At 43.0% G+C, this 25,150-nt stretch overlaps 1 protein-coding gene across 1 annotated transcript in view; it reads right to left on the bottom strand.

Moving 5' to 3' along the window:
* Positions 1 to 285: 285 nt before the first annotated feature.
* The window catches only part of LOC138446509 (uncharacterized), a 412,831-nt gene continuing 387,966 nt past the window's right edge, over positions 286 to 25,150 (bottom strand). Inside the window, exon 9 of the mRNA XM_069601425.1 lies at positions 286 to 2,200. The gene's annotated coding sequence lies outside the window, so the exon portion shown is untranslated. The remainder of the gene's footprint in view (positions 2,201 to 25,150) is intronic.

Here is a 25,150-nt window from a genome sequence, read left to right as displayed (position 1 = left end):
CACCACCTGAAACTGGGGCTGGCGCCTGAAGCTCATTCTCTCTGCCCCTCACCATAGCCTTAGAGGGAGACACGAACACTCCTCTGTACCTGCGAAAAAAGGCCCAAGACTTTCCTGAGGCACCGCAGCCAGTTAACAGTGCAGCCAGCACCTAAATAAAGCTCTGACGACACCAAACCTCCTTTCTTTTCAAGATGCAAAGGCTTCTGGAATGTTCATTCTCATCATCTGTAAACTGCGTTGAATAATAACTTCTTTGCCTACCTAATAGGAATGCAAAGAGTGTCAAGATAAAGCAGCATTTATTATCACTAAAATGACAAGCATAGGGATAAGTACAGTAATAGCTGTCTAATGCTTCATCTTTTCTCACAGCACTTCTACGTGTATCCTCTGTAAGGCAAGACAATGTTCTGGGGCCCACAAAAGGTATCCTACTGGTCACAGTCATTGGAATTCTTATACACCTTTATGTGGGGAGAGAAAATTCTCTCCTGGGCCTTTTAGGGAAGCAATATAATGTGAAGGTCAAGGGCACCAGCAGTGGAGTCAGATTCTGCCCTGACTGACTGGGTGAATTTGAATACCAGCTACTTAACCTCTCTCTGACAGACAAATATAGAGCCTCCCTAATGGGCTGGTTTGAGATTAAATGAGACACTGCATGTGGAGCCCATAGGAAGAACTCAGTAGGTGTTAGCAATAATTACGGGGACGCTCAATAGCACTGCTGGGTTTTCCGAGAGGTGAGACATTCATCTCCAGCCATTTCAGTTTACTCCTCCTTTCTGCTCTTCCCCAACTCCAGCTATAGCTCACAAGTCTTGTCTTCGTTCCTTTTCAATTTGGTGGCAATCACAAGCCAACAGATCATTTTTGAAAGCAATAACTTAGTGATTACCAAGTAAGAGTTTGCCACTTTCATATGTTAAGCAGATAGAATTGTTCACCTCCCCTATGTCCATTAAAAAGTGATGTATTTTTATATATTATTTTGCTGGACAGCAAAAATGCACATTTTCCTGTCTGACTCCATCAATCATTTTGTCGCTGAACTGATGAGATCCCCACTGGGAACTGAGTGGTGATTTACTCTGCACCAGTGTATCCAGCTCGGTCTCCAATATGTCTACTGAGGATACTCGTGTCTACTAATCTGGAAAGGGATTTTGGCTCAATTTTGAGAAATTATTATCTATGAGGGATTGAACTAATAGAAGAACAAACTGTGGGGGACTGAGACAAAAATTCCAGAAAGTAAAGCAAGATTCATGGATTAAATACGTAATAGGTCTTCAGTGCTGACTCTCATGAAGTGTGTCTCTTGATTGAGAATAGAGCACTGTTCCCTGCTTTTCTCTAGCGAGTGCATGGGAACAAGGTTGAATATTATCTAGAAATAGTTGTTTAAACATGTCAAAGCTTCAGTGAAATCTTAGAATGGGTCAAGTGATACAGCTGGCCCAGTGTCCTTTGTGGAAGAACTGAAGGGAGGCCAGTGACCTTAAGTAAGAAGATGGGAGATGTTGGTGGGCAGCAGTCATTCTCAGCAAATGAGCAAAGAGAAAAATTAAAAGGAGAGGTAAAGGAGCCAAGGGATTTTTATCATCAGGAATGCCAGTCATTGTTGCAATATAAATCCCCTCCAGTTCCCCAAACATTCAGGAAAGTCTTACATAATGTTCCTAAGTGGGTTTTTGTGTTTGGAGGAAATCATGGGAAAGGATGCTTTTTATACTGGAGCCAATGGCAAAGGCAGAGACTAAGCAACAACTATGGGACAGAACAGAAAACAAGATACAGTGAAGACTGGACGTAGGAGTTAAGTGTGATCATGCAGTGTACACCCTTTGGACACTTATGTAAACTTTGGTGTGGATGTTGGCGTCTTCACAAGGTTTGAAACAGGGATAATTTACCCTTCAGGAACACACATCTCCAGAAAACGTCAATGTTGTTTTTCAGTCGCTCAGTTGTGTGCAGCTCTTTGTGACCCCATGGACTGCAGCACACCAGGCTTCTCTGTCTTTCACTATCTCCCAGAGTTTACTCAGACTCATGTCCACTGGGTCGGTGATGCCATCCAACCATCTCATCTTCTGTTGCTCCCTTCTCCTCCTGCCTTCAGTTTTTCCCAGCATCAGGGTCTTTTCCAGTGAGTCAGCTCTTCGCATCAGGTGCAACGTCTATGTCGTAATACCTGAAATGGAAAAACACCTGCTCATTGAAAATTTCACTGAAGCTTTGACATTCCTTGTACAACAATTTCCAGATGATGTTCACCCTTTTCCTCCTCACTAGTGGCCACCTAAACCAGCTTGTGCTTTCCCACAATGGGGAAGAAAGTACCCATCCAATAGTAGTGGGAGTGCTGATAACGACTGGAGAGTGTTTTCGTAAATCATCAAATGACTTTAGCACTGTTGGTTTTTCCATAAGCCTTCTTAATCATAAATAAGAAAGCTGAGAGGCAAAGAAGAAAAAAAAATGTCAAATTTACTCTGAAAAGAAACAAAGACACTTCAATAAAAGGAAACAATGGGATTTCTAAAGTAACCTTAGAAACACACAGAGCTGCCATCAAAAGTCCTTGAAGAATTGTTCCAGTTGGATGTGAGTTCTGTGTGGGGAAAGGTCAAAAGGATAGTTTGTGTTAAAGCCTGCCCTAGACTGATTTTGACAGCTGCTGGCAATGCTCTACGGTCGGCTGGGAGTTAACTCAGTGGATCCCACCTGCTGCTGGGGTCCAGTTAGCAATGGAGGAGAAGGCAGGCAGGGATGCACCTCAAACACTGAAAGTGCAAAAAGACTCGGTCTCTAACCTGGACCCTCTTGGGCTGAGCACGAGATGTGGAGAGAACAAATGACTTTGTGCTGCCACAGGTAATGAATACGAAATTTCAGCCCTTGAAAATGGAAAAGTCTATACAATTTCCAAGCATTTTTAAAATTAGATTATTATAACTGGTTAAAGTTATTTTCCATATGGTAATCTTATTAGTTAAAAAAAATCTGGGAAGGTTGTCTTGGGTTTCCTTACACATTACATGGCTTATGTTTTATAGCTGTGAGGTCATAGCTGTGAAATATCCCCCTTTGACAACTTGACTATGATGTATGCTGTTATATTTCAGTAGCTCAGGGTGATTTTTCAGCTGGATGAAAAGTTCATTCCATTCCATCACTGCTGATATCATCTTCATTTCCATTTCACCCATGCAACGCAAAATGCCAGAGGTTTGGAGACACCATTTGGGACCAGTTGCAAAAGTAGAGATTGATAAGATGGTAAGAGAAATAAAGAACACAAGCACTCCATATAACCCAATGCTAATAATTAAAATGTCTTGCATTAGTTATGGTTGGCTCAACTCTTTGATAGGGTAAGATAAGAATCTCAGTTACAGGCAGAACTTGAAGGAGCTGCTGCTGCTATTTGAAATACAAAGGTTGGCTCATATCCTCCCTTCCTCATGCTTTTGCTGCAGCGTCTACGGTACCAGCACAGTTGGCCTCCAATCTTAATTTGCCAAGATATCCAGAGAGAATCACGGTGGAGCTTCCTGGCAAGCAGTGAACATTTTAGGAAATATATAAGAGAAGATGGCAGTTGGCAAATACCACTGGAAAATCTGTTCATATCTACGTGTCTAGTAAAATCTATGGTTTGAGGTAACCTCAAATTACTCTTTTGAACCAGAGAAAAAGAAATACATGCAGAGATAGTTATTGCGGCTTCATTTATAATAGTGAAAAAATGAAGACAGTCCCATGGGGGTTAGATTAAATAAATGGTTAAATACATTATGCTATAGTTATATAATAAAAGATTGCACAGCTATAAAATCCCTTAGAAGAATATCTATTGAAAAAAAGCAATGCTTGTCATATACTATATTTTGTAAGAAAGTTATTGTATTTCATGAAAGTCACTCAATCATGCCCAAATCTTTGTGATTCCATGGACTGTAGCCCTCCACGTTCCTCTGTCCATGGGATTCTCCAGGAAAGAATACTGGAATGGGTTGCCATGCTCTCCTCCAGGAGATCTTCCTGACCTAGGGATCAAACCTGGGTCTCTTGCATTGCAGGCAGATTCGTTACAGTCTGAGCCACTAAAAGTTGTTTACAAAACTACATACAATTAAAATCCAAATGTGAGATATACATATATCGATGAAGCTATACTAAAGACAATTTTTTTGTAATCATCCAAAAGCTTTACAACAAACACTTAAGAAAATGTAAAATGCTAAATGCATAATCTTTCCTTGTGATTTGATGAATTTTAAAATGTATATCAAGTCTGAACTTTCAAGTTTTAGAAAGCTGATCACAAAAGGTGGAAGTTTCCTTTAATAAAGATTAACAGAAAATCACCAGGAGAAGAGAAATATTAATCAACAGCCCTATTGGCCACACTATAACCAAAGAAGCACTCACTGTTAGTGTCATCGCCTGTCACATCAAACAGCATCTGGGTCTCTCTTTTAAATGGCAGGGGCTTTTGTTTGTTTCTCCCCTTCTTAGGACTCAGGGAATTAAACTGTTTAAGAAAGGCACACATTCTAGAGTACTTTCTATAAATATAAAACTCTAGCTCTAGCAGGAAGGAAATAGGCCTCCCTTGGCTTAAACCTCTTGAGAAACCTCTATGCAGGTCAGGAAGCAACAGTTAGAACTGGACATGGAACAACAGACTGGTTCCAACTAGGAAAAGGAGTACATCAAGGCTGTATATTGTCACCCTGCTTATTTAACGTCTATGCAGAGTACATCATGAGAAACACTGGGCTGAAGAAGCACAAGCTGGAATCAAGATTGCTGGGAGAAATATCAATAACCTCAGATGTGCATATGACACCATCCTTATGGCAGAAAGTGAAGAGGAACTAAAAAGCCTCTTGATGAAAGTGAAAGAGGAGAGTGAAAAAGTTGGCTTAAAGCTCAACATTCAGAAAACGAAGATCATGGCATCTGGTCCCATCACTTCATGGGAAATAGATGGGGAAACAGTGGAAACAGTGTCAGACTTTATTTTTCTGGGCTCCTAAATCACTGCACATGGTGACTGCAGCCATGAAATTAAAAGACGCTTACTCCTTGGAAGAAAAGCGATGACCAACCTAGACAGCATGTTCAAAAGCAGAGACATTACTATGCCAACAAAGGTCCATCTAGTCAAGGCTATGGTTTTTCCTGTGGTCATGTATGGATGTGAGAAGTTGAACTGTGAAGAAAGCTGAGTGCCGAAGAATTGATGCTTTTGAACTGTGGTGTTGGAGAAGACTGTTGAGAGTCCCTTGGACTGCAAGGAGATCCATCCAGTCCATTCTAAAGGAGATCAGCCCTGGGTGTTCTTTAGAAGAACTGATGCTAAGGCTGAAACTCCAGGACTTTGGCCACCTCATGCAAAGAGTTGACTCACTGGAAAAGACTCTGATGCTGGGAGGGATTGGGGGCAGGAGGAAGAGGGGACAACAGAGGATGAGATGGCTGGATGGCATCACTGACTGGATGGACGTGAGTCTGAGTGAACTCCGGGAGTTGGTGATGGACAGGGAGGCCTGGCATGCTGCGATTCATGGGGTCGCAAAGAGTCAGACACGACTGAGTGACTGAACTGAACTGGCTTAAACCTCTAATTGATTATCATGTGTTTCTTGGGAGGTTCTGATGTTCTGGGTGAAAACTTTCACAATGACGGCATACAACATTCCAGTTAAGTCAGGCAGCTCATTGACTTGAAGGGTAATTATCCAGCTTCTCCATCATCTCAGGTCTGGCTGCTGTTCATTCTGCCCCTTCAAGCTACTGGCAAATTTATTCCCATCCCACCACAGGATGGGAACCCAGTGAAAGAAACCCAGTGACTGTGATGCACCGCAGGCACTAAGGGTATGAATCAGTCTGTAGCAGTGAGCATAGACGCTCCCTATGGATTAGGTTAGAAAGTAGTCATGTCTGGATGTGAGAGCTGGACTCTAAAGAAAGCTGAGCACTGAAGAATTGATGCTTTTGAACTGTGGTGTTGGAGAAGACTCTTGAGAGTCCCTTGGACTACAAGATCAAACCAGTCCATCCTAAAGGAAATCAGTCCTGAATATTCATTGGAAGGACTGATGCTGAAGCTGAAATTCCAGTACTTTGGCTACCTGATGCAAAGAACTGACTCCTTAGAAAAAACCCTGATGCTGGGAAAGATTGAAGGCGGGAGGAGAAGGGGATAACAGAGGATGAGACAGTTGGATGGCATCACCGACTTGATGGACATGAGTTTGAGCAAGCTCCAGGAGTTGGTGATGGACAAGGAAGCCCAGCGTGCTGCAGTCCATGGGGTTGCAAAAAGTCAGACATGACTGAGCAACTGAACTGAGTGACTGAAGAAAGGGCTGGACTAAAGAACAACAGGTCCTTTCAAGAAGTCAATCAGGGGTGTTCTCAGACAGAGGAGAAGAATCCCAACAACACTGCCTTCACTTCTGGGGCTTATGCAGGTCCACATGTTCCTCTAATCCTGGAGTCAGGCCCTAGGTATAATTGATGTGAGACGCCCTAATAGATTTAACATTCTCTAACGGAGAGAACTGCTCCAGGCAAAAGGAATAGTTTGCTGACTAAGCACTGTGTGCTATGGTAAGGGGAGGACCAGAAAGAGTTTTGTTGTCCTCATGAGAAGGGCAACACAAATATAGTCTGATCTGCATTTCCATGGGGGCCCTTCCGGCTCTTCTGGATCCCCAGCTCCCAGGGCTGCCCTCTCCATCCCCCCGAGTCTGAACACCATGAAGTGTGGCCCATGCACCCGAGCTCTCTTCTTTATCTTCCTTCTTTAAAAGCTCCAAAGCAGCTTCCTCTGTAGTAGTCATGCTGGACGACAAATCTGGGGAACAGTCTGATGACTAAGAGGTATTTAAGAGCTTTTATTGGTGACAAAACAGAAACCCAAAGAGTTTGAACTACTAGCTGGATAGCTCATAATGGCCCAGATGAGACCCCGTGACTCTTATTACTTGTGTGGTACCTCTGTGGGTTCCCAGGTGGCTCAGCAGTAAAGAATCCGCCTGCCACGCAGGAAACACGGCAGATGCCAGTTCAGTTCCTGGGTCGGGAAGATCCTCTGGAGAAGGGCATGGCAACCCACTCCAGTATTCTTGCCTGGGAAATCCCATGGACAGAGGAGTCTGGTGAGCTACAGTCCCTGGGGTTGCAAAGAGTCGGACACAACTGAAGCGACTAAACCACCACCTCCACCTCTTCTGCCATATGGCCTTAACACAAAGAACTCAATGAAACCCAGAATTTTAGCCCGAAGGAATGAGTTATTTCCTAAGATAAATTCTCAGGCATTTAGGTTCCCACATGAAAAAGAGATTTTTGGATTAATGGACTTTCTGGGCTTTTATTACACCACCTAATCCTACCCTACCTATACTTAAGACTAAACTTGGCAAATAAGAATTTAGAATTTGCTTTTAGGCACAAAACCTGTGCAGAGTAAATTGAATGACTTATTAATAAAAGAGAGGGAGCATGCAGTGATGAAAGGGAGTGGAGCTAACAGTTCGGAGTCTTCTACTTTCTCCCAACTGTGTGCCTTTGGGCATGAAACCAAGGCAGACTGGCTTTGCTATGAAAGAAGGAGAGCTAATACCAATTTCCAGCACAGAATGTGAATTTTATCCAGTAACACCTTATTGTTCACACTCAATCAGATGTGAGCACCCAAGGGTGCAGGATTGGGGCCAGCTCTGCACCTGCACAGGCAGAAGTCTTGCAGCTCTTAGCACCCTTATTTTCACAGGGAGGCATCTTACGGTACCATCCTCATCCTCTGGGGTCTCCCCTCCCTGGCCTTTCATTCTTTGGATCTAGAAATTTCTGTCTTTGCCATATATGCAAGTAGCTCAGACTCCTGGTTGAAACCCTCTTCTATTAGACCTGAACATCTACAGATGGATACTGTAAACAGTCTGTGTCTGTTCTCCTGGGAGATGTTGGCTTTTACTGATTTTCCACAGACTCCTTTGGGGGCTTCCCTGGTAGCTCAGATGGTAAAAGAATTCACCTGCAATGCAGGAGACCGGGGTTCGATCCCTGAGTCAGAAAGATCCCCTGGAGAAGGGAATAGCAACTCACTCCAGTACCCTTGCCTGGAAAATTCCATGAATAGAGGAACCTGGCGGGCTACAGTCCATGGGGTTGCAAAGAGTTGGACACAACTGAGTGACTAAGCATGTATGCACACAGCCTCCCTTGGTTGGCTTCTGCCATTTTGGGTGGATACTATTTATGTACAATTTTATTCCTTCATAAAATACATTGCAGTAAGTTGCTAGTGCTTATTTTCTGATTTTAAAAGTAATACACAATAACTATAGGAAAGTTGGAAAACAGAGAAGAGAATGAAGAAAAATAATAATTTCCTATAATTGCATCTTCCAGAGAGTCTTTCCTTTCAGTCTATTTTTCTCTGGGTATAGCATACAATTAATTTTAGTTGGAATACACTTTTATACCCATGTTACCACACATGGATTCAGGGACATTCATTCACACAATGTTTTTGGTTACTTTAGACCAACATTTAAAGCTGCTGCCGTAATTTCCTGAATATATACAGAGAGGTGTAAAATCAAACCTTGGAAAACAGCATAGCCTCCCTGAATCTCAGGTTCTTCATCAAAAAAACAGAAGGTAAACAATGCTGATCTGTAAGATCCCAACATGATTCTTTTAAAAATAAAATATGAACTTGGAGGACTATCTTCCCTCCCTTGATTCTGCCACAAGAACCACAACCTCAAACACCAAGTTTCTACCAAATGCTTCCAAGAACAACAATTTGGGGCCTATTGTAAATATGGACCCATGTGACCTAAGAAACCAAAACTGGCATAATTTTGCTCTCAGCAAGTAAAGAATGAGTAGATCCAGACAAGCGAACCATGGTACTAAAGAAAGTAATTCATGTTAGATGTCATATATTGCATCTTTCTGGGGCACCAATTTCACTTTTTCATTTAAGGAAAATTGTTAGAGGGTAGCAGAGCTTAGGTTTCCTTTGAAGAAGGAATTTTCCTCTAGAAGGATGCACTTCCATATTGTCAGTGGTTTTTTGGTTTTTCTGTTTTCCTTACTTCAGTAATCCTTTTTCTGATGGTGTTGACTACCCTTGTTTCAGGTGGATTCCTGACTTTCTGCTCTCCTTATTTAGTATTTTATTATTTTTATTTAAACTATCTCCCACCCCAACCTTGCTTTATCTTTTTGTCTTATTTTAAAAGGGCTTCCCTGGTGGTTTAGATGGTAAAGAATCCGCCTGCAATGGGGGAGACCCAGGTTCAATCCCTGGGTTGGGAAGATCCCCCAGAGAAGGGAATGGCAACTCACTCCAGTATTCTTGCCTGGAGAATCCCATGGACAGAGGAGCCTGGCGGGCTACAGTCCATAGGGTCACAAAGAGTTGAACATGACTGAAGCGACTTAGCATACATGCACGCAGGGGAAGATTACTTGAAAGAAAATGATGGATAGATTCATCTCTGGGTCCCAAGACTGACACTGAATGAAGGAAGATCAGACGGGACCCAAATCTTTTCACCACGAGGAGCACTCTTTGATAAAAAACCATTTGCAAAAACCAACCAAACAAAAAATAAATAAAACAAGACACAGGCCTCATACTCTACACAAGACAGAACTTAAAATTGATCAAGTACCTAAATGTAAAATAAAAACCTTTTGTTTTTTAAATGAGAAGATATGCTCATAATACAAAACTTTTACATTTCTAAAATAAAACCGGAGCAAATCTGCATGGCCTTGGATTTGGTGTTGAGTTTTTGCATATAACACCAAAAACATGAATCATGAAATGAAACATGGATATGTTAGACTTATTGAATTTAAAATCTTTTGCTCTGTAAAAGACACTGTTAGGAAAATCAAAAGTTAAGCCATAGACTGATAAAGGACTTATATCCAAAATACCCAAAGAACTCTTAAAACTCAACAATAAGAAGACAAAATGCCCAATTTTAAAATGAGCCAAAGATCTGAAACAGATGCTTCACGAAAGCAGACAACAGAGAGTAAACAATGATATGAAAAGACCTAACATCATTTGTCTTTAGGTAACTGCAATTTAAAACAAGCTACCACTCACATCAGAATGACTAAAATCCAAACAACTGACCATACCAATTGTTGGTGAGAATACTGAGCCACAGAAACTTTCATTCATTACTGGGGGTAATGCAAAATGTTGTTAACTACTTCAGCAAACAGTTTGGCAGCTTCTCACAAAGGCGAACACAGTCTTACCATGTAACCTACCAATGTGCTCCTAAGTATTTACCCAATGAATTTGAAAGCTTACTTCACACAGAAAGCCTGCATACACACACAAAAATTAAAAGAAATCATGTATATTTCATGAGACAGGTAACAGATGAGCACTTTGGGAGCAAAAGAGGGTGAAAGTAAGATAGAGAAGTAGGAGGAGTCAGACTACAGGATCCAGCCCCAGGGAAAGAGCTCAGGGCCTCACCCAGGGCATGCGTGGCCAAGAGGAGAAAACAGGAAAAGCTCCCAGGGTGGCACCAGAAGGGCATGAAGGTGCCTGCTAAGGGGAGGAGGTGAGGAGAAAAAGAGTAGAGAATTAAAAAAAAAAAAAAGTCCCTCGCTTAGTCTTGTCAGACTCTTTGTGACCCCACAGACTGTAGCCCACTGGACTCCTCTGTCCATGGAAGTCTCCAGTCAAGGATACTGGAGTGGGTAGCCATTCCTTCTCCAGGGGATCTTCCTGACCGAGGGATCAAGCCCAGGTCTCCTGCACTGGCAGGCAGATTCTTTATCATCTGAGCAACGTCTCTCAAAATTCTTCCAGACTGACCTTGTTCTGTGAAATGACCTCTCTCCTTTAGAGCCAGTCTCTGTTATCAAAGGACCAGAAACACTGAGCTCTTTTAAGAAAAATGACCACAGTCACATTTTCTTGGAAACATAGTTTAGATTTGTTCCTTTCTGAGCCAGAATATTGTTTAAACGACAGGATGGGATGTACTTTCACCCCTTTCCTTATTCTATACATTTCTACCTCTTGGGAGCCAGATGCTAAATTGTTTCCAGCCAGTTAATAATGGTTGTGGTAGTGAAATTCCCAGGGGACCCAAAGAAGGAAAACTGCCTGCATTTCCAGGGCTCTGTTCCATGTGTTGGCTGCTGGGTGGATGTGGATTAGTCAAATAAAGGGAGGAAATAAGGCATGGAAGTCAATTAGTTCACTGTATAACCCAAGTGGGCAATCCCCCAGGTTACAACCTGTTCATCAGCATGCTTTGCGCTTTCCGCCATCATGCCTGTAAATGCTTGCAATTTGCAGTCACTTTTAGTTTAACTGCAAAGGTCAGACTGAGTCAAATGACAAGATGATTGCCTCAAGAGAGCATTCTGTGTAGTACCATTGATTATATTTCTGTTTATTCGGTCATTGAGGCTATCATCAAGCACCCTTCGAGGACCTGGTTGATGGGAAGTGACTGTGCTAGGTACTGCAGAAGGTACAAAGATGAGTTAGTCAAGAGTTTGGCCTCAAGGAAGCTCTCAGAATAAGGCTTAAGACAAAGAGAAATATTACATGATGTCCTTTATACGTGGAATCTAAAAAGAAATGATATAAATGAACTTACAAAACAGAAACAGACTCACAGACTTAGAGAATGAATGTATGGTTATCAAGGGTGAGGGATGGGGGAAAGGGATAGGGAGTTCGGGATGGACATGTACACACTGCTACATTTAAAACAGACAACAAGGACCTACTGTATAGCATGTGGAACTCCTGCTCAATGCTGCATGGCTGCTTGGATGGCAGGGGAGTTTGGAGGAGAATGGATTCTCTGAGCCCCTTTGCTTCCCCTGAAACCATCACAACAATGTTAACTGGCTGTGCATGCCTGTGTGCTAAGTCGCTTCAGTCGTGTCCGACTGTTTGCGACCCTATGGACTGTAGTCCCCACCAGGCTCCTCTATCCATGGGATTCTCTAGGCAAGAATACTTGAATGGGTTGCCATGCCCTCCTCCAGAGGATCCTCCCAAGCCAGGGTTCGAACCCACGTTTCTTACGTCTCCGGCATTGAGAGGCGGGCTCCTTACTACCTCTCCACCTGGGAAGCCCCATTAACCAGCTGTACACCATACAAAAGAAAAAGTTTCCAAAAAAAAAAAAAAAACAACAGATGAAACATGAATATGTATAAATGCAATAACCTAACATATTTCACTTTTAGGTTAGCTGAAAGTGAAAGTCGCTCAGTAGTGTCCAACTCTTTGCGACCCCATACTCTATCCAGTCCATGAAATTCTCCAGGCCACAATACCGGAGTGGGTAGCCTTTCCCTTCTCCAGGCGATCTTCCCAATCCAGGGATTGAACCCAGGTCTCCTGCATTGCAGGCGGATTCTTTATCAGCTGAACCAGAAGGGGGAGGAGGAGTATGTAGTAACAATACCTGTCATTTATTGATCCCTCCACCTTATGCCGTGCATTCTTGCTGATCATCCCAACCACCTTGCCAAGCATGTCACACACATTTCATAGAGAGGAAAGCTCAAACTCAGAGAAGTTACCTGGTTAGTAAGAGACAGAGCCAGGTTTTGAACTCTAAAGCATGTCTTAACACAGCAACACAGTGACTCTGAGCCATCTAGCTCCCATGAGAGGATCAGGTAAAGTTCAAGTGTCATGGGGGCCCAAAAGAGGGAGAGAGACTCCAGCTGGAGGAAGTAGGGAGACTTGTGTGTCTAGACTGCGCCTTGAAGGAATGAGGTCAAACCAGTCAATCCTAAAGGAAATCAACCCAGAATATTCACTGGAAGGAGTGAAGCTGAAGCTGAAGCTCCAATACTTCGGCCACCTGATGTGAAGAACGTACTCGTTGGAAAATACACTGATGCTAGGAAAGACTGAAGGCAGGAGAAGAAGGGGTCTACAGAGGATGAGATGGTTGGATGGCATCACTGACTCAGTGGACATGAGTTTGAGCACACTTCACGAGATGGTGAAGGACAGGAAAGCCTGACGTGCTGCAGTCCATGGGTTTAAAAAGAGGCAGACACGACTTAATGACTAAACAGTTCAGTTCAGTCATTAAGTCGTGTCTGCCTCTTTTCGACTAAACTGAACTGAACCGCAAGCGCGGTGGCGGTGGCGGCTGCGATGACGCAAAACCACGGCCGAGAGGAGCTACACCATGTCCAAGGTAAGGAGCAGCGGCTGTGCTTTGCTGGAGCAGCCGTGAAGAGATACCCCACATTCAAGGTAAGAGAAACCCAAGTAAGACAGGAGGTGTTGCGAGAGGGTATCAGAGGGCAGACAGACTGAAACGACAATCACAGACAACTAGCCAATCAGATCACACGGCCCACAGCCTTGTCTAACTCAATGAAACTAAGCCATGCCATGTGCGGCCACCCAAGACAGGAGGGTCATGGTGGAGAGGTCTGACAGAATGTGGTCCACTGGAGAAGGGAATGGCAAACCACTTCAGTATTCTTGCCTTTAGAACCCCATGAACAGTATGAAAAGGCAAAAAAGATAGGACACTGAAAGATGAACTCCCCAGGTCGGTAGGTGCCCAGTAAGCTACTGGAGATCAGTGGAGAAATAACTCCAGAAAGAATGAAGGGATGGAGCCAAAGCTAAAGCAACACCCAGTTGTGGATGGGACTGGTGATAGAGGCAAGGTTCGATGCTGTAAAGAGCAATACTGCATAGGAACCTGGAATGTTAGGTCCATGAATCAAGGCAAACTGGAAGTGGTCAAACAGGAGATGGCAAGAGTGAACATTGACATTCTAGGAATCAGCGAACTAAAATGGACTGGAATGGGTGAATTTAACTCAGATGACCATTATATCTACTACGGCAGACAGGTATCCCTTAGAAGAAATGGAGTAGCCATCATGGTCAACAAAAGAGTCTGAAATGCAGTACTTGGATGCAGTCTCAAAAACGACAGAATGATCTCTGTTCGTTTCCAAGGTAAACCATTCAATATCACGGTAATCCAAGTCTATGCCCCCAACCAATAACACTGAAGAAGCTGAAGTTGAACAGTTCTGTGAAGACCTACAAGACCTTCTAGAACTAACACCCCCAAAAGATGTCCTTTTCATTATAGGGGACTGGAATGCAAAAGTAGGAAGTCAAAAAACACCTGGAGTAACAGGCAAATTTGGCCTTGGAGTACAGAATGAAGCAGGGCAAAGGCTAATAGAGTTCTGCCAAGAGAACGCACTGGTCATAGCAAACACCCTCTTCCAACAACACAAGAGAAGACTCTACACATCGACATCACCAGATGGTTGACACCAAAATCAGATTGATTATATTCTTTGCAGCCAAAGATGGAGAAGCTCTATACAGTCAGCAAAAATAAGACCAGGAGTGGACTGTGGCTCAGATCATGAACTCCTTATTGCCAAAGTCAGACTGAAATTGAAGAAAGTGGGGAAAACCACTAGACCATTCAGGTATGACCTAAATCAAATCACTTATGACTATACAGTAGAAGTGAAAAATAGATTTAAGGGATTAGATCTGATAGAGTGCCTGGTGAACTATGGACGGAGGTTCATGACATTGTACAAGAGACAGGAATCAAGACCATCCCCAAGAAAAAGAAATGCAAAAAAGCAAAATGGCTGTCTGAGGAGGCCTTACAAATAGCTGTGAAAAGAAGGGAAGTGAAAAGCAAAGGAGAAAAGGAAAGATATACCCATTAGAATGCAGAATTCCAAAGAACAGCAAGGAGAGATAACAAAGCCTTCCTCAGCAATCAATGCAAAAAAATAGAGGAAAACAATAGAATGGGAAAGACTAGAGATCTCTTCAAGAAAATTAGAGATATCAAGGGAACATTTCATGGAAAGATTGGCTCAATAAAGGACAGAAATGGTAGGGACCTAACAGAAGCAGAAGATATTAAGAAGAGGAGGCAAGAATACACAGAACTGTACAAAAAAGATCTTCATGACCCAGATAATGACGATGGTGTGATCACGCACCTAGAGCCAGATATCCTAGAATGTGAAGTCAAGTGGGCCTTAGGAAGCATCACTACAAACAAAGCTAGTGGAGGTGATGGAATTTTAGTGGAGCTATCTCAAATCCTGGAAGATGATGCTGTGAAAGTGCTGCACTCAATATGCCAGCATATTTGGAAAACTCAGCAGTGGCCACAGGACTGGAAAAAGGTCATTTTTCATTCCAGTCTCTAAGAAAGGCAATGCCAAAGAATGCTCAAACTACCACACAATTGCACTCATCTCACACACTAGTAAAGTAATGCTCAAAATTCTCCAAGCCAGGCTTCAGCAATACTTGAACTGTGAACTTCCAGATGTTCAAGCTGGATTTAGAAAAGGCAGAGGAACCAGAAATCAAATTGCCAACATCTGCTGGATCATCAAAAAAGCAAGAGAGTTCCAGAAAGATATCTACTTCTGCTTTATTGACTATGCCAAAGCCTTTGACTGTTTGGATCACAATAAACTGTGGAAAATTCTGAAAGAGATGGGAATACCAGACCACCTGACCTGCCTCTTGAGAAACCTCTATGCAGGGCCAGAAGCAACAGTTAGAGCTGGACATGGAACAACAGACTGGTTCCAAATAGGAAAAGGAGTACATCAAGGCTGTATATTGTCACACTGCTTATTTAACTTCTATGCAGAGCACATCATGAGAAACGCTGGACTGGAAGAAACACAAGCTGGAATCAAGATTGCTGGGAGAAATATCAATAACCTCAGATATGCATATGACACCATCCTTATGGCAGAAAGTGAAGAGGAACTAAAAAGCCTCTTGATGAAAGTGAAAGAGGAGAGTGAAAAAGTTGGCTTAAAGCTCAACATTCAGAAAACGAAGATCATGGCATCTGGTCCCATCACTTCATGGGAAATAGATGGGGAAACAGTGGAAACAGTGTCAGACTTTATTTTGGGGGGCTCCGAAATCACTGCAGATGGTGACTGCAGCCATGAAATTAAAAGATGCTTACTCCTTGGATGGAAAGTTATGACCAACCTAGACAGCCTATTAAAAAGCAGAGACATTACTTTGCCAACAAAGGTCCATCTAGTCAAGGTTATGGTTTTTCCAGTGGTCATGTATGGATGTGAGAGTTGGACTATAAAGAAAGCGGAACGCAGAAGAATTGATGCTTTTGAACTGTGGTGTTGGAGAAGACTCTTGAGAGTTCTTTGGACTGCAAGGAGATCCAACCAGTCCATCCTAAAGGAGATCAGTCCTGGATGCTCATTGGAAGAGCTGATTTTGAAGCTGAAACTCCAATGGCCACCTGATGCAAAGAGCTGACTCATTTGAAAAGACCCTAATGCTGGGAAAGATTGGGGGCAGGAGGAGAAGGGGACGACAGAGGATGAAATGGTTGGATTGCATCACCGACTCAATGGACATGGGTTTGGGTGGACTCTGGGAGTTGGTGATGGACAGGGAGGCCTGGTGTGCTGCGGTTCATGGGGTCGCAAAGAGTCGGACACGACTGAGCGACTGAACTGAACTGAGGATAAGGGAGAGGGAAGGAGCAGGTGGGGCAGGAAGATCTGCTGGAGAGAAGGAAGCCTGGAGAAAAGAAATCCTTGGGAAAAGCCTAGGATCTGCCTGGGGAAGGAGGGGTTATCTTGGGTACCGGAGGTAGATTGATGAGGAAGCTACAGAGGCTAGAGGGGCAAGTGAGGTGAGCCTGGAATAGCAGACCAGGATTTGAGAATACTGAGGAATAAAAGCAATGAGAAGTCATTGATGATTTTTGAGAAGGGGAGTGACCCAGTTGAAGCCCAGTTTTAGGGGGTGGGGGCCATGCAAGAGGAGATGGGGAGAGCAGGACGAAGTCCCAGCCCCTTTGCAGGGCATGTAGGTCAGTGCTGTAGAGGGCAGGAAGGGGCCAGCTGCAAAGGCATTTACGGAACTAGAATCCACTGAAGTCAATCACCAAAGTGAGTGGCAACAGGAGGGGATACAAATCCAACGGTCCTCTGTGTCTGCATAACTGGGAAGATAACAGATACTAAATCGCCTCTACACTGCATCACTGACACTTTGCTGAAGTGTTGGTTCTCAGATCGTTTTGACATGTAGGCAATTTAAACGGGCCCAAATATGCTATTTAATCTCCATACTCTTGCTTCCTACAAAAAGAAAAAAAAATTTTTAATGTGGCTACTTTTATGAGACTTAATGAAAAGACACACAACTCTAAAAAGTTAATTCATGCCCAAAGCCAAAGTCTTGGACACTGACACTCCTTAAATAAAGTAGGCAGTGTGCCAGCTAGGGACCACCTGAGAATTCCAGGATGACTAGTGAGCCTACACCCCGCTGAAGAGCCCCCGTATTATTTACCCCAGGGAGTGGGGGTTAGTTACTCTTAACTCGAATCCATTTAATAACTGTGACTGGGCACCACCATGCACTTCATTCTGTGCTCAATGCTGAGGCGAGCCTTTCCTGACCAATTTTCTTTTCACCTTTTTCAGTTCCCAGCCTTCTCTCTGAAGCCTCCTCCTGCCCCACCTCCTTCCAACACATCTTTCAAATAGGACAGGGACTTCCCTGGTGGTCCAGTGCTTAAGAATCCGCCTTCCAATGTAGGAGGAGATGCAGGTTCGATCCCTGGCTGGGGAACTAACATTCCCACATGGTGCAGAGCAACTATGCCCGTGTGCCACAGCTACTGAAACTGAGAGCTCAACCACCGAGCCCTTGAGCCTCAATGAATGATCCTGTATGGTGCAACTGAAACCCACTGCAGCCAAATGAGCAAATAAATATTAAAACAAACAAAAAGAGGACAAGGTGCCGTCCCCCACTTTATTCCAGCCAAACGCATAATCTGGCGAACTCAGGCCTTCACCAGCCAATGGCTTCCAGATACTATTATCTCTCATCCACTTTCTTATGTGTATTTATGACACTGATCTTGGGAGCCCTGTGTTCCTATTTTATGTTTTCCTGGGCTTTCTATTGCCCGCACGAGCCACAGTGTCCACAGTAGAGCCAGGCAGGGCTACAAGTCTGGCAGAACCCCTCACTGGAGTTCAGTTTGTGCAGCCCTGTCCTTATTTAATCTGCAATCCAATTGGCTACTTAGCCTCCCCAAGCCCTTATCAACGTTTTAGATTTCAATGTGCCTTTTCTAGGCTGAATATCTGTGTTTTCAATTATGTCACCCTAGGTGAATTACCCTTCCATTGTTCAAGGTCAAACGTCCAGTTGTTATTTCCTGCCCACGCAGCTAGTCCCTTTCCCCTCCATCCCTTTGGGGCAGTTTCTCAATTGTCACTGGTGTTCCCAGATCCTATCTCTATCAGGTTTCATCTGTAAATTTAATTATGAAGCTATGCCCCGTTTGGCTTCTTTCATTCCATGGTACAAACGTTTATTATGCATCCATGCTCCACAAGGCACCCTGGGCTCCAAAGATATACTAGACATGCAGTTTTGCAGCTGTATGAAAATGAAATCCCTCAAAGGAACTAGGTGGGCCTGTGTTCATTCACACTGCTGAGTATCCTCATCTGATCAGTATACCCTCTGAAGATGTATTCAGATTTCTACCCACAGAAGACTATTCCTGTGAGCACAAGCATGTAAGAAATGGTTGTTCAAGTAGAAAGGGGAAACAGAAGCAGAAAGGCTAAGTCAGAACAGTTCTAGGAAACAGTCACTAACTCAACTCTTTCGAAAGAGTCCTGCCCTGCCTTCCTACCCCGGGTTCAATCAGGGTCCGAATGCACTTTCACCTTTTTAGGGGCAGATTCTGAGCTAGGCTCTGCCAAAGGCATAGCTTTGGCTCCCCTGCTCACACCTGGGGTCCCACTGCCTGAGTTCAGCTTTTCCCCTCTTTTCCCCACACATTGCCTGCCTTACCCCTTCTACAGAGGGGAGCATCCCCAAGTGTATCTTGGAGGGGACAAGGCACCTCTCTCTCTTGAAACATTCAGAGGCAGCATGCATGTCCAGCCACAGAGCTCACCTGTCACTTCCCCCAAACTACTAAAATGAAGCCTTTCCAGACCCTTCCAATTTGACCTTTCCATCAAATTCCAGACAAATTTGAAGGCCCTGGTAACCCTTTGCTTACAGTTTGTGTGTTAGTCGCTCAGTCGTGTCTGACTCTTTGCGACCCCATGGACTGTAGCCTGCTAGACTCCTCTGTCCGTGGGATTTTCCAGGCGAGAATACTGGAATGGGTTACCATTTCCTTCTCCAGGAGACCTTCCTGACCCAGGAATTAAACCCAGGTCTCCTGCATTATAGGCAAATTTTTTACCATCTGAGCCACCAGGGAAGCCCCTTGCTTATCACTTAATTCATGCAGGCTCTCTGCCTGTCCAGCTCTGTCTGCCTCGTGGGCAGAAAGTGGGAGCAGGACCTACTTGTATATTAGTTATCTTTGTGTCTTCTCCTTACCCAGCACATTCAAGTGTTTACTAAATGACTCCTCAAACAAACAAATATGAAAGAATATAAACGATCTTTTCAGACAAAGTTTTTGTCTCATTAACCAACAGCCTTTCACCGAGTCATTGGCTTTCAATTTGTTTTTAATGAGCAGATTTCAAATGAAGTCTTGTTTGGAAGACCCAGCTCCCCCGTATATGAAGTGGTAACGGTGGAGCTCTTCTTGTTCACATAAAATGGAGAACCCCACCCCCACGCCTGGGTGCCCTCACACCACCTATTTCCCCACCAAGCTAAAATTTTCTTTCCTCTTACCTCCACGTATATACGTTTATCACTTCTTTCAAGGCCAGGCCAAGTCTTTCTTCCCTCATGAGGACTTCTTTCTGATCATCATATCTGTGGTGGGTGTTGCTTGTTTCTGAACTCCTGGGAGCTCTATTGTCTGTCCCACTCTTTTGGCATGTATTTAGTTTGTACCAATGAACATTCACTGGGGCTTGCTCAAGGTCAAGGGAGGTGCTTTAAATACATTATCCCATTTGATCCTCAGGGCAATCCTGTGAGGGAGATGCTAAGATTATCCCCAGTTTACTGATGATCTAACATTCATTGGATCATAGCAAAAGCAAGAGAGTTCCAGAAAAATATCTACTTCTGCTTTATTGACTGTGCCAAGACCTTGGACTGTGTGGATCACAATAAACTGTGGAAAATTCCCAAAGACATGGGAATACTAGACCACCTGACCTGCCTACTGAGAAATCTGTATACAGGTCAAGAAGCAACAGTTAGAACCGGACATGGAACAACAGACTGGTTCCAAATCTGGAAAGGAGTATGTCAAGGCTGTTTATTGTAACCTTATTTATTTAACTTGTATGCAGAGTACATCATGAGAAATGCTGGACTGGATGAAGCACAAGCTGGAATCAAGACTGCCGGGAGAAATATCAATAACCTCAGATATGCAGATGACACCACCCTTATGGCAGAAAGTGAAGAACTAAAGAGCCTCTTGATGAAAGTGAAAGAGGAGAGTGAAAAAGTTGGCTTAAAACTCAACATTCAGAAAACGAAGATCATGGCATCTGGTCCCATCACTTCATGGAAAATAGATGGGGAAACAGTGTCAGACTTTATTTTGGGGGGCTTCAAAATCACTGCAGATGGTGATTGCAGCCATGAAATTAAAAGACGCTTGCTCCTTGAAAGAAAAGCTATGACCAACCTAGATAGCATATTAAAAAACAGAGACATTACTTTGCCAACAAAGGTCCATTTAGTCAAAGCTGTGATTTTTCCTGTAGTCATGTATGAATGTGAGAGTTGGACTATAAAGAAAGCTGAGTGCCAAGGAATTGATGCTTTTGAAGTGTGGTGTTGGAGAAGACTCTTGAGAGTTCCTTGGACTGCAAGGAGATCCAACCAGTCAATCCTAAAGGAAATCAGTACTGAATATTCATTGGAAGGAATGATGCTGAAGGTGAAACTCCAATACTTTGGCCACCTGATGCGAAGATCTGACTCACTTGAAAAGAGTTCCCTGGTGGCTCAGATGGTAAAGCATTTGCCTACAATGTGGGAGACCTGGGTTTGACCCCTAGGTCAGGAAGATCCCCTGGAGAAGGAAATGGCAACTCACACCAGTACTCTTGCCTGGAAAGTCCCACGGACAGAGGAGTGTGGTAGGCTACAGTCTATGTGGTTGCAAAGAGTCAGACACGACTGAGCAACTTCACTTTCTTTTTTTTTCTTTGATGCTGGGAAAGACTGAAGGCAGGAGGAGAAGGGGATGACAGGGGATGAGACGGTTGGATGGCACCACCGACTTACTGGACTTGAGTTTGAGCAAGCTCCGGGAGTTGGTGTTGGACAGGGAAGCCTGGTGTACTGCAGTACATGGGGTCACAAAGAGTTGGACACAACTGAGCTACTGAACTGAACTACTGATGAGGAAATAGGAGCTCAGAGAAGTTTAACAGTCTGCCAAGGTCACACAGCTATTCACTAGCAGAGCTAGGATTTAAACCATGAGCTACTTGATTCGCTGTTTACCGTTTTTATGTGCCATTACTTTCTCTCTCCAGCTAGATTGTAAGCTGAAGTCTATCTCTACTTCTTTCTCTCCCTGCCCCATCCTTAACATACTGTTTCGCCTGGAGGAAGAGTGTAATTAATAAATGTCCAGGGCTCCTTTGTTCCCCGCCGTACACTGCAGCGTTCTTTACCTCTTCCTCCTCTAACATCCGTCTGGGTAGAGGCCAGCTTCAGAACAGGCTATGGTCTTCATTCCTAAAGGGACCTTCTATTTCTGAAGACAGGTTTTCACTGCTGAAAATATTAGGCATGTCTTCCAAAGGCTGGAAGCTAAGCGAGAGTTTCACAGGAGGAGAAAAACAACAGTGATCTCCTCAAATGGAGTGGGGAGGCTCAAGGAAGGAAGTCAAAGGAACCCTTGAACAGCTCCAGGGAGAGGGGAAGGCGGAGAGGAAAGAGAGACTATTTAGATTTTTACCACTTGGGATGATATCCCCAATTTAACTTTTGGACTAAATCTTAAAAACAGCCACGTAGTAAATGCCCTGCTCTCCATGAACTCTAACCTCTCTGCCTGTTTGGATGTCACTGAGAAAGGCTACATTTTGTGCACGGCAGCCCCGAGGGGACGCCCAGTGGCCCAGGTGGGGTGATTGATTGGGGGAAGCCCCAGGGGCACTGCCTGCCCGCCCCCTCCCTGCACCTGCACCGTGAATAAACAGAGGCTTGCCTTCTGCAGGGGCCCCTTCCTGACCGCCCCCAGCCCTTCTCGGGCCTCACCCCTCGGGCCCTCTTACTTGAAAATTAACCACAGGCTTAAAGTGAAAGAGAAAATGATGACTACATGAGCCCAAAGCATACGCAAGTTGAACTACATGATGAGCAGAAAACAAAAGAGCCCTAATGAAATAGGCACCTCTGTAGACTAATATTAGGATCTATTCCCTTTTAATTTCAGTTTTATGTGCTTAAAACAGCATGTGTAACCATATCGGTGAAATGTCAAGTGGTTAACCACATTTTGATTTTAATGCTTTGATTTGAAGAGTTGAGAGTTAAATTCAATGATTTCACTGAAGCTACGGGCTTCCCTCATAGCTCAGCTGGTAAAGAATCTGCCTGCAATGCAGGAGACCCTAGTTCGATTCCTGGGTTGGGAAGATCTGCTGGAGAAGGGATAGGCTACCCACTCCAGTATTCTTGGGCTTCCCTTGTTGCTCAGCTGGTAAAGAATCCACCTGCTATGTGGGAGACCTGGGTTTGATCCCTGGGTTGGGAAGATACCCTGGAGAAGGGAAAGGCTACCCACTCCAGTATTCTGGCCAGGAGAATCCCATGGACCGTATAGTAAATGGGGTCACAAAGAATTGGACACAACTGAGTGACTTTCATTTTCATTTTCAGTGATTTCAATACATGTCTCAATTGTTTTGAAGTATTTGCTTCAAATAACCGTCTTTCCTTTGGAAGTGTGATTATAAACAGTCTTCAAAGCCTGATATATTTATTTAAAAAATGGATGACCAATCAAGTTTGCTTTCTAGTGATTTTGCAAAAAGCAAATGAGGACAAGAGCGACATTTTTGAAAACAAAACACACGCATACATGCACACGCACAAGCAGAATGTGCTTTGAGAAAGAGAGGCTAGGTGACAGATGACAGACATGGTTCGGGGACGTTCAGATAGCTGTGTTTTCTGACTGAGACAAGTAAATATTTGTTCTCAAAGATAAAAAGTATCTTATTAAGCACTGATGACAATTGCTATTGTTATAATTGACTCAAAAATTTTTAAAAGCAATTTGAGTGCTGAATTGAAAATGTTTAGTATTTTCTATCAGTTTCCTGATTCTCCTAAGATCTGAATCATTTGGTTAGCTGTTCACCCTATGTACTTTTCTCTTTTCCCTTCTCATAAAAAGATTATGCAAAATACAGAATAAAAGCACATAACTTGAAGGAAAGTTGTTTGTGGAGAGAAAGAATCGATAAATAAAGTAATATACAAATAAATAAACCCAATAGCAAAAGCCACCAGGAGGAAAGTCAAGAGACAAAACAATCCCGAAAAATACTGTGAATTGGCTTCCCTTGTGGCTCAGCTGGTAAAGAATCTGCCCACAATGCAGGAGACCTGGGTTTGATCCTTGGGTTGGGAAGATCCACTGGAGAAGAGAAAGGCTACCCACTCCAGTATTCTGGCCTGGAGAATTCCACGGACAGTATAGTCCATGGGGCCACAAACACAAACACACCACATGCATGTATCTATGTATGTATGTGTGTGTGTGTGTGTGTATGTGTGTGTGTATATATATATATATGTGTATATATATATATACAGTGTGTAAATGTGTGTGTGTATATATATACGTAATGGAATATTACTCAGCCAAAGAAAGGAATGAAATAATGCCATTTCCAGCAACATGGATGAACCTAGACATTATCATTCTAACTGAAGTAAGTCAGACAGAGAGAGACAAATATCATGATATTGCTCAAATGTGGAATCTAAAAAAATGATGCAAATGAACTTATTTACAAAACAGAAATAGACTCAGACATAGGAAACAAATTTATGGTTACCAAAGGGAAAGTGAGGGAGAGATAAATTAGGAGTTTGGGATTAAAATATATATTATACTATATGTAAAATAGATAGTCAACAAGGAGCTACTGTATAGGACAGAGAACTATACTCAATACCTTGTAATAACCTATAATGGAAGAGACTGTAAAAAATGGAATATATAAATATTTGTATTTGTGTATAACAATCACTTTGCTGTATACCTGAAGGCAACACAACATTGTAAATCAACTATATCCCAAAATTATTAAAATTTTTTAATTTGTGAAATTGTGAATTATATCAGAAAGGATTCATTTTCTTATATATAAAAAGCACCAACAACTCAATAAGAAAAATTCCAATAATCCAATGTAAAAAATTGAGCATAACAGATGGACAATTCATAGGAAAGGAACTAAATAGGGCTCTATGCATTTAGTATGAGATATTTACTGTTATTCAAATGAGAAAAAATGAAAAAGAATAATTCTATGTTGGGGAAGATGGGAAACTAGGCTAATGGGGGTAAAAGGTACACGACCTCTATGGAGGACAATTTAACCAAATCTGTCAAAACTGCACATGCATTTATTCTCTGACCCAGCAATCACGATTCTAAGAATTTCTCCTACATATATTATTTTACACATGTGAAATGACATACGAACAAAGTTATTTACTGTAACACTATAATAGCAAAAAGTATTTTAAAAATCTGAGTGGTGGGCAACAGGGGACTAGTTAAACGAATTATGGTACAGCTCCACAATTCTTTATCTGAAACCCTAGGGTTTGATGTGGTTTGCATGTCTGAATGTTTTGAAATTCAGAAAGTTAATACAGTGTGGGTACAGTGTGGGTATATATTATGTAACACTCTAGAGAGTTCTAAGGCAACACTCAGTAATCAAATCCATTAATATTTCTGTGGAGAAACTATGAATATTCATACAAAGTGGGAGAAATACAACTCATGTCAACTCAAGTTATGTTTCTCCACCAAATGAGTTTGCCACAATCTTAGGAAAACTTTTGGCT

Source organism: Ovis canadensis, chromosome 10 (genome assembly GCF_042477335.2).
Source record: "Ovis canadensis isolate MfBH-ARS-UI-01 breed Bighorn chromosome 10, ARS-UI_OviCan_v2, whole genome shotgun sequence".
NCBI lineage: Eukaryota > Metazoa > Chordata > Mammalia > Artiodactyla > Bovidae > Ovis > Ovis canadensis.
Note: the sequence above shows the minus strand (reverse complement) of the source record. Positions and strands in the feature narration are given on the sequence as shown.